The following is a 10,482-nucleotide window of genomic DNA, read 5'->3' as shown; positions in this document are numbered from 1 at the left end:
TGTGTGTTTCGGGCAGCAGTGCAATTCTGCTGAGGTTTATACAGAAGGGTCCTCCTTACAAGGCTGTATTGTGACACTGACGAGTCTAAAGAGGGGGAAAAAACCCCAAATCAAAAGCGCCTCACCTGCCGCATAATCAAACACTCACCTGCTTTTGTTTCTCTATTTAACAATCCCTGCACTGGGCTTCAAAGAAAAATGATTTGGATAATGATTAAAAGCAAAAGCACATACATTCCACCTTCACGTTTGACTCAATTTAGGATATTTTCCACCGCAAAATGGGACGACCCCAACCCACCCTCCACCTGCTCCTGAAATCCACCTCCTGTCGGGTGCTGTTGAACATCGAGTACTACTGTCCCCCCCCTCGGTTATAAACATGTTCATTTATCTTTGCAAATGCTTGTTTTTTTTCTTTGTCTTTTTAATTACTTTTGTGTGTTTGTATAACAAATCAAACTAATCTTTGTGGTTTTTGGAGACTGTAAAATTGTAAAACATTTTTAGAGCTTAACTGTAAATCTGTCTTTTGGAAAACAGAACGGTTTTGTGGATCTTGTTCGTTGAACACATGCTTGCAGAGAACTTTTGAAGCCGTTGCAGTCAGCTGCTCTTTCACGCTTGGGCTTTTTTTTTTCCTCTGCTTTCACCCAGTCACTTTTTTGTTTAGTTTTTTTGGTACTTATCCCCTCACACCATCCCCGTCCCAGACCCCTCGCTTCCCTCTGCGCCCTCCTCACTGCTTGCACGGGCAAGTTCAGACAAGTTCTAAGTTTCCACTTGCTGCTGAATAGTGTGATCAACCAGCAAGAATGCACGCTTTCATTTATCGCAGTACAAATCTGCTGCCGCAGAAATTGTGCACTCTGTGGACCGACACTTAAACTCACTGCTTCCTCATTTCTTACCTGATCGTTCCAGGTGAGCTGCAGAGGAAAAAAATATCAGTAAGATGGACCTAAAAATACAAATCGGACTTGATTGTGAAATTCTGCTAACAACATGCAAAAATATTTGGCCTTTTTAAGCTCGAAACTAAAATGAGACTTGTTAGAGATGTAAACAAAGGAAGCATTGTTTTTAAATGTCACCTGTGGTGCAGTTAGAGTCCACAACAGGTGCACGTGTGGGAGGGAGAACACGTAGTTCGGACCAGTTTTGCTAAGCATGCGTATATATGCCGAGGCAATCTAAAGATCTGTCCACTGCATCAAAAGGAGGCAACACTCAATCAGCAACTTACGGTACATTTTCTAGCTCATTTTCCAATCTCACTCCTGGTTTTCTTTTCTGGCAAACGTTTCCTCCCAGTTTTTGCAGTCCAATATCAATATACTGTTCGCGCTCTGAAGCAAGGCAAACCCCCACAATTGACCCCCGTTTTTAGACTGAGATGTGATGAAATATAGGCGGACGTCAGCTAACCAGAAATCCTGTTTTTGTTTTGTTGGTAGCGCTGCCCCCCCGCCCCCCGCGCTCAGTGTCACAATAACCTTGTCATCAACCATCTCGACATTCCACTCTGTAGGTGTAGAGAAGTCATACGTCTCAATGTTTTTGTTTTACTTTACTTTGCTGGGGACACATGTTTTCATGCACTGATGTTTAAAAGGTTGGAAAAGCAGGAAAAAAAAACAACCCAGTTCCTCCCTCCTGCCGCTCTTTTTCTCGTTAGCTGAACAAAAAGGCAGTTATTCTACGCTTTTTAAGGAAAAAAATGATCCCATGCAGTAGTGAATGTGGCACCGAGCCTGTCTGTATATCTGGTATCTGAAATCATTTTGTTTTTACTGACCAGTATTCTGCTTAAAATAAAAAAAAAGGAAAAAAAAAAATAACCCAAAAAATAACAACAACAAAAAAAGTTTGCTTCTGTGACGGTTTTATTGCTTAGCAGCGCACGTGGTTGTGAAAATTTAGAGTTAGCTTCAGGACACCTATAAAAATGAGAAAATGACAAAAAAAGAAGAAAAAAAAAAAAACACCCTTCGATACCCCCCCACCCCACACCCCTCCCTGGTTATTGACGTAATAATAGATTTGTGTATGTCTTTTAAAAAAAAAAAATTCCAACTCTAGTTTCACCTTACATGTTATAAACAGGACAAAATGTAAAAGACGATTTAAAGTGAAATAAAGGTTTTATCAGTTCGAATCGGCCCTCTTCTGTTTATTATCACCAATGGCCACATGGTTTTTGTTTGTTTTGGGGGTTTTTTTGTTTGTGGAGTTTTCTGATTAAAGATGAACGCCGTCCAAGATGTCACATCTGGGAGTTAGTGACAGCCAAAGTCAGAAACGAGTTTTAAAGCACAGTTGAGGCAAAAATGCAAATATTCAGCAGTACAGCAGGAGCTCGCTGTATTCTTCTGCTTTTAGAACGGTCGTTTGTAAAATAAGGAAGCATCAGATGTTTGCTGTCTTTATGAGGTCCGAGTAACTATAGTTGGAACTTCTGCCTCTGATGTTTTTCTCTTCCCTCTACCTTCAGCCATAAAGGTTTTTCTTTGGTGTGTTTAGATATCAACGGATTTGCATTTTATCAGAAAGAAACGTCAGCTCAACGTGGCTTTGATTAAATTGTGGACATTAAGCATCACACCTTTACAAACTCTTATCGAGTATCCAGATCCAGAGACTCAATCCATGCATGGCTTGAAGGGAATTTTCATCAGCATCAGACTTTTTATATTCAATTTATATTATTTCTCGTGTAGTGGTTCACTTCCTTTATAATTTTGCTTTGTATACATGCAGAACATAATATGACGTAACAAAACTCCACTTCTGTGCATCCCTTACAGTCATCTGAATGATTACCACAGCCTGATGTAGCCACTGTGTTGAACTGGGCATTTTGAAGCCTCAGTGTTGGGATTTTGGAACCAGAAGTCGCCATGTTTAGTTTATTTCAAGGCTATTTAGCAAGCTGCATCGTTACCCTGTGAAGGTAGAATGTGAAGACACAAGTCAGCTTTTTTTGGCTAAAAAACAGACTCGTAAAACACTAGAATTTCACTCGGAGACTGAAGCACAAGGTGAGTCATAATTTTAGTCAGATAACCAATTAAAAATGCTCCAGAGGTCTCCGACAGCTCACACGAATAGGTTACATTTGGTTCTATGAAAATGATGAAGGGGAGGCCTCTCAGATACTGATGACTTACAGCTGTCTGTGTCAGGACACTTGTAAAGAAAAGTAGCCCCACCCCTAACCCCAATATCCAGGTGCATGAGTTATTGAAAACATTGATGACTGGGGCTGTACTTTCCATGGAAACCAGAATCACTTTGTACCAGCTGGCAAACATCTTTTTTTTTCCCCCATGTGTGTGACGTGTGTGTGTTTGAGATAAGCGGATGGATGTTGTTGTTTTTTTTAAAATCTGCTCTTCACTGAATATTTATGGTAACCTCTGAACACTGAGTTGTAGGGATTTAATCAATCGGTCTATGAGAATGGGGGGGAAAAACCAGATTAAATTGCCAAATCTCGTGATTAAGAAGTTGTTCTTCTATGTATCATTCACTCAGGCCTATTATGACATCTTGCATGTCTGCACGACACACTGTATAGCCTCTTTTACATCAGAACCATGATCCTTCAACTTAACTTTCACTTTGTGAAGTGGAGGAGCTCGGAGGGAGCTGGGTGGGGCAGGAGAGAAGTGAAGATGTCTGTCCAGAAAAGACTTCCAGGGAGTAATCTAAGGATGTTTTCACATATGTACTATTTAGCAGTGGCGTGTCCAGCGGGGTGGCCTGGGGGGGCACAGGCCACCCCCCCAACCAGACTGGCCACCCCAGGTGCCACCCCAAAGGCAAAACAATAAAATTCAATCAAATATCAAATGTACGATTATGTTTTCACGGTGAAGCTCAGATATCCGAGTGTAAGTGAATGCAGCATTGGCTTCTGCGCTATGTGCATCAAGTTAGCAAAGGTAGGAGAGCCAAGCACGAAAGACGGCACTGCACGAAACAATTTTTCGGTGAAAGAAAATGAGGACAGAATAAATGTCCCGGTAAGTAATATTAAGTTTGTTGAGTTTAGTAAACTTCGGTGAAATTAGAATACCAAGGAAAAAATTACACTTAAAGAATTATTGCAGCCGTCGAATATTTCAGACAGTATGCTACTGAGGGCAGCTAACATAAGAGTTATGAGTTATAAGATATAATCTAAGTCGTAACATTGCTGTATGGAGCTGCAGATTTGGTTGCAGGTTAACATAGCTGGACTGGCCATCGGGCATACCGGGCATATGCCCGGTGACTTATTTTTTATTTTTTTTTGTAATGGCATGAACAATGAGAGGTGGTGGATTGGCCAGATGCAGGTCGATGTGTAAAAATAACTCAGTTGTTTGGTGGTGTCTATGGCGGGGCTTCCACAGAGGCCAGCAGGTGGATGAGGGAAGGGGAGGCAGGAGGAGAGCCCCGAGGCGGCCGCCAGTCCGAGTGTCAGGTGAACTGAACTTCAGGTAAGAAGTTATGACCTGCAGTCTATCTGGGTCAGATATAAACCAGGTTTAGGTGGAGTTTATTTTCGTTGTGCTGACTTTTTACTGTCAGTTACAATAACTCGTACTGCGTTCTAGCCAGCTTGACGGAGTTTTTATACAGCTGGGTGGGTGCTATGATGTTACTGATAGTGAACTTCTCTCATTCTCCCCCCTCCCTCTCCTGTTGCTACTTCAATCATGAAACTGATCAATGATCAGCTGATCGGCTTTTTTCTCTTGTTTATTTATCGCCCACTTTGCGCCAGAAAGGAAACCAGCAGATGTCGCGCTAAACAACAGCAGCACGTTTAAGCTTGATCAGCTTTTGTTAGAATTTATTTAATATTAATTTCTAGTATCAGCTGATGTTTGCTGGAGCCACAGCTGTAAACCTGCTGGTCATGATGTCGGTTTGGTTATGTGGTGAGAGGGAAACATGAAGATGAAACCAGGAGATGTCCTTACTGAATCATCAGAGCTGAACAGATGATGGAGAAACAGGTTTACCTTTTAGGTGACATGGATGAGTTGAAGGGAAGTTATGAACTGTTTCTGAGAGACAAATAACACCAGGATCCTTTTTTATGTAGCTGACAGCTGGTAACTGTGCAGGGGTGGGTCTAGGAAAGTTTTGCCAGGGGGGCCAGGTAGGGCATTAACAGGCAAAAGGGGGGCACAAAGAAATACCTTTCTTTCTTATTCTCATTTAAAATGTCTAGCTTTTATTAAATAATTATCTAAATCTTACAACCAAAGTTTTTATCTGATGTAAAATGTATAGAAATCATACATATACCAACAAGACGGTGTACATATGGAAAAGATATATATAAATTTTATAAAGTTTGTATCTGTCTTGTGTGAAACTTGTATGAAAAGCATACAAGAGTAAAAACAGATATAAGATCCCTTGAAAGATTATATAATGAATCTTGTATGTTTTGGATACTAAAACAACATATGAAAGTAATAAGAAAGTGGCCACTTTCATGAGTAAATCATGTAAGTTTTTACTATTTCTTTTCCATATGGGACTGTCACAACAGCATTTGTTTTCATTCAAAGGCTTTATGGCTTTAATACCTGGTGGGCCGGTCTGTAGTCAAAATGCCCGATTTTCTGTCCCAGTCCAGCCCTGCAGGTTAATACTGGCAGTGTCACCATGCCAGCTGACTGTATTTCATCATCAGCCAGTGTTGTTCTTGATCAATATTACCAAAGTTTACCATAAGGCAGCATAGAAAGTATTTACTTGCTTTCAGGTTTCATTCAAATGTTAGTCTTTTCAGTTGTTTCTCCACTTTTTTCCTGTTTCAAAATCACCAGTTTGTGAGAAGATTATCTTCTTTTTTTTAACAGGCAGATAAAGTTTTACATTGGAATTGGCTAATTTGTCAATTGTTTGTTACAAATGTTCGTATTTTAATATTCAAAAATGTTTTTCCCAAAACATATGTGCACTATATGTCAGTAAAAATACTATGCAAATATTGCTGTCCTTGAATACTGAGTAAACACTGACAAAGCACTGATTGTATCTCTTGTACTTTATCAACACAGTATCTAAAAACTTTGCACCATAGTGGTTAAAATCTCATTCGAATAAGAGTTAAAAGCGCATTCGGTTATTAGGTTTATAGGGTTATTGAATTATGGTTAACGGTTGGTAGGTCTGTGAAGGTTCTCAGTCATCCAGGTCATCGTAGTCAAAGGAGCTTGCAAGCTCCTTTGATTAACGGTTGGTAGAATTTTTTTAACTTTATCTGCCAATTACATCTGCCACCCTTCTCCAAATCTGTGCCCCTACCTGGCCCCCCCAACAAAAATTTTCTAGACACGCCACTGCTATTTAGGTGCTTATAATTGATCTCTGCTTGGTTTTTGCTGTGGGATTAGTTAATTTGTGCAAATGCCATCACAATATCTGGGTCAACCGCTCGGACTACAGAGCTACATCTCCAGAGAGTTTATTCTATGGTGAGAACATGATTCAAGCTCAATCTGACCTGACTACCAGGTGTACACTGCAATCTTCCTGTAGGCTGGTATGCTTTGCATTCTGCAGCAGAGTAAACAAACTATAGCAACTATCCTGGTGCATTTAGTTTGCTGGAAATGGTCTCCAAATAAATATAAATCTTAAAGGAAAATGTTCTTGTTACCACCCTTTTTCATGTGTTTACATTGTTATATAAGATGAATGTTCTCACGTGGTTTGGATGAGGCCACCCTTGGAGTTTCGTTTAAGAAAAAAAAAAAAAAGCTACAAGTTTGCAGATCCATCAGCTGATTCAGATCGAATGAGCAATGGGTGTTAAAAGACCTTGATCAAACAAACCTGCCTCTCCCTGAACCTGGATCTGCAGGTTTCTTCTGGTTAAAATTTAGTTTTTCCTTCCCACTGTTGCCAAGTGCTTGCTCAACAGTGGTTGATTGAAGGTGCCTTGAAGGAGCTGCTGTCATGATTTGGCGCTATGTAAATAAAACTACTGAATTGAATAGATGTACAATGTTGGTACAGGATCAACATTTCACCTGGCCAGTCACGTCTAAGCGTTCAGGTAGCATTACCCAAGAAGCTATTAAGAACTTTCACTAGGAAACTAACATGACTAGCCTAAATTTGGCTAACAAGAAAACGATGATACAATTTTTTTATTTTTTTTTTGTATAAATTAATAAAGAAAACATCTGAAATGCTTACCAGAAGAGTTTTATATAAACAAAGGGGTTTTTCCCCTCCACATTCCAAGATATGACCGTTGATCCTGGACCAACATTATGAGGATGATGGAGCCTCAACACCAACACGGGGATATCAAATAGACCAGTATAGACTACATAAAGCACATGACATCACTTTGAAATGTTTATAAATTTCACATCGGTCTCACTGTTTGAAATGTATTCTAAAACTTTTTGAATTGGAAAAGACTGCAAACGTAGCACCTCCACTTTATACACTGAAACAGCCATCTATCTGGAAAACTTTACTATTGTTATAGTTGCCATATAAGTGGGTTTGCAGTTATAGTAAAGGAATAAACAACCATCACTTTTAAAAAGGTTTGACTTGAGTGTGAAATTACATCAGTGGAAAAAGTTTAAATGTTTGAACCAATGGGAAGGGGGGAGAGGGTTTGCTTCAGGCAGCTGGTTTCCAAGAAAAATGGAGAGCCAACAGAATCTAAAGGCACCTCTGCTACAAACAACTATTTAAAGCCGGAGGAATTTTACCCTCCAGTATCCCCTGAAGTGAATATTACTGTGATGGAGGACCACGCTGGTCCCAAGTCACGTCAGTTTGAGGCATTTGCTTCAGCCCCAGTAACGCCCAGAGCCACTGCTCTAAGAGCTGATGCAATCTGCAACCGTTTCCAAGCCGTCTGAGGGGAAATGATCTACTCCTCCAGTGCTCACACAGCATCAAAGTACAAAACAATGCACCAAATATGAGAGTTACCTAAAATATCCTGTGAAAGACGGACAGGATGGCGATGGAGTGGTTAGAACTGGTTTGAACCCCTGCTGGGGCCTTTCTCTGTGGAGTTGCATGTGTGGTTTTCCTCCAGGTACTCCGATTTCATCCTGCAGCCCAAGGACATCTATGCTAGGCTAGGTTCACTGATGATCCTAAACGGATTCATCACAGATGTGAAGAAGATAAAGTGATATGTGAACTTGTGACTCTGAAATATCTGACTATATGAACATGACGCAGGTTCAGATACACTTGTATTTAATTTTAACATGTTTTTATATATGTTTTTTCAGGACTGACTATGGCAGCAGTGATCTTTTGAAATGCAGATTTAGCTAAAAATGTCAATATTAAGTGGAGGATGGATCATTGGGTGTGCAGCTCAGAGTCTGCACTACCTCTAAACACCCCCTGAATATATCGGGCTCTGGCTGCTCGAGTCTTTCGTATTTTTATCTGTTTGAGCTCGTTTTTGCTCTCCGAGTGTTGAATCCACTTTGATGTGCTGTCTTTCTGAATATTTTATTGTGCGCACACTCAGCGGGGTGAGAGATTGAGTGGTGTGAATGTAGATGATAGTTAACTGCTACTTGAGCATTGTACATATATTAATTAAGGGCTATGCAGGATTTCTGGATCTTTCTTTGTGTACAGGAGATATTAGACCATTAGTTTTGTGCCCAGAACTATGTAATTTGGTAAAACTGAAACTGAATTACTGAAGTTAGTTAGTCAAGCTGAGCATAATGAGACACATTAGGAGGTAAAGAGGTGTTAAAGGTTACGTCAGGCCTGATGAAGAACGGTTTTGTCTGTGAACCTTATTTTTTTATTGACTGCATTGCAAAATGCCAACCTGTTTTTCTTTTTGTTTTTTTTATCTGTAGTTCACAGGAAACACTATTAGATTTGACAGATACTTTCTTTTTCTTTTAGAAAACTAGTTGAGAGGAAAGACAAGCTGCTGTAGTTCTTTGTAAGTGCTTTACAGTTAAGTGAAGTTGTTGGCTTCTCTCCTGCCTGACTGAACTGGACCGGATCTGGGGAAGGAGTCATGTCTGAGTGTGCTGCCAACAAAAACAGCACTTATCTCAATTTCTTGGTTGCACTTTCGATTTGAGGCTGACTTGTGTGTACAGATGAGGAGGAAAACCTCCAAACATAACAAATGGAATTCGATGTTTTCATTTGACTATAAAATATGCTAATCTTTATGTAAAAAAAATAAATAAATAAAAAAAGCTATGCTGATGATTTCTGACAATATTTTCACGGACCGGCCTTTAAGTTGTTGCAGATAAATAATTTATGCATAACACACGGGAAAAGACCCAGGGAAACAGCGTTAACGATAAAAACGATTAAAAAAAATAACGATAAAAACTGGTAAACACCCTGAAAACTATACATTTCACACTCGAGCCTCAACTCTCGCGGCCCGGTATCAAACGACTCAGGGACCGGCCCGGGGGTTGGGGACCGCTGAATTTAATGACTCTGAAAGTGGTATGGTTGTTGGTGCCAGACAGCCTGGTGTGAATACTTCAGAAGGTTCTGATCTTCCCAGAGTTTCCCACATAAAGAAGAGAAAGTATCCAGTGCATCATGGGAAGCCTCTCAGCAGTCTAGGCCTATTATAGCATAACTAAGGGATGGTTCAGGATAAGCTGATCCAGCCTGTAACTATTGGAATCAGTTTTTTAAATAAAGGGAAGTATTAAGACTAATCTTAAAAGCAGAGCGAGTGTCTGTCTTCTGAATTCAAACTGGGAGCTGGTTCCACAAAAGAGGTGCCTTAAAGCTTTATGCGCTGTCTCCCATTTTGCGTCTGAAAGCTCTAGGAACCACATGTAAGCCACCAGTCTGAGAGCGAAGTGTTTGGTCAGGATAATATGGTACTATGAGGTCTTTAAGATGGGATGGGGCCTTATTATTCAAGATTTTGTAGGCAAGAAAGATTTTAAGTTTAATAATTCGTGTCATATTGAAAAAAGATTGCACAAAGCCATCCAGATTTTTAAAAAATTATTTCTTCTTGCTGTTTATGTTACATAGACACAAGCAAATCCATGTGTAGTTGTGTATAAATCAATGAGACGATCAAATCCTACAGTAAGTATGACGCTGTATGCAGCACCTGGTCAGCTTAGCAAATTGGGGGAAACTGTAAACCTGTGTCACTTGTGTCATTTGTCTTTTTTAGAAGCAGCAACACCAACACATATACAAAATAAGGTATCTTAGCACTTAAAGGGGTAAGCTAATAACTACCAAGCTAGTAGGGGTGTAGTTAGTTTGTCTTACTTTCATCTGATGCTCTGCCAAGTGATCAAGTGCTGTCATATTTTATTTTAAAGACTAAAAGAAGGTAGAGCATGCTCAATCTTTTTTTCCCCTCAAATTTATTTGCAGTTAAAACAGAAGCAAGTGACAAAACTAAAATAACAAACTGCAAAAACAACAGTGAGATAAAACAAAGGATCAAGCATAGAT

Source organism: Diplotaxodon limnothrissa, linkage group LG5 (assembly GCF_057381915.1).
Source record: "Diplotaxodon limnothrissa isolate DT_005_m linkage group LG5, D_limnothrissa_male_GT1.1, whole genome shotgun sequence".
NCBI classification, from domain to species: domain Eukaryota; kingdom Metazoa; phylum Chordata; class Actinopteri; order Cichliformes; family Cichlidae; genus Diplotaxodon; species Diplotaxodon limnothrissa.
This window is presented reverse-complemented; position numbering follows the sequence as displayed.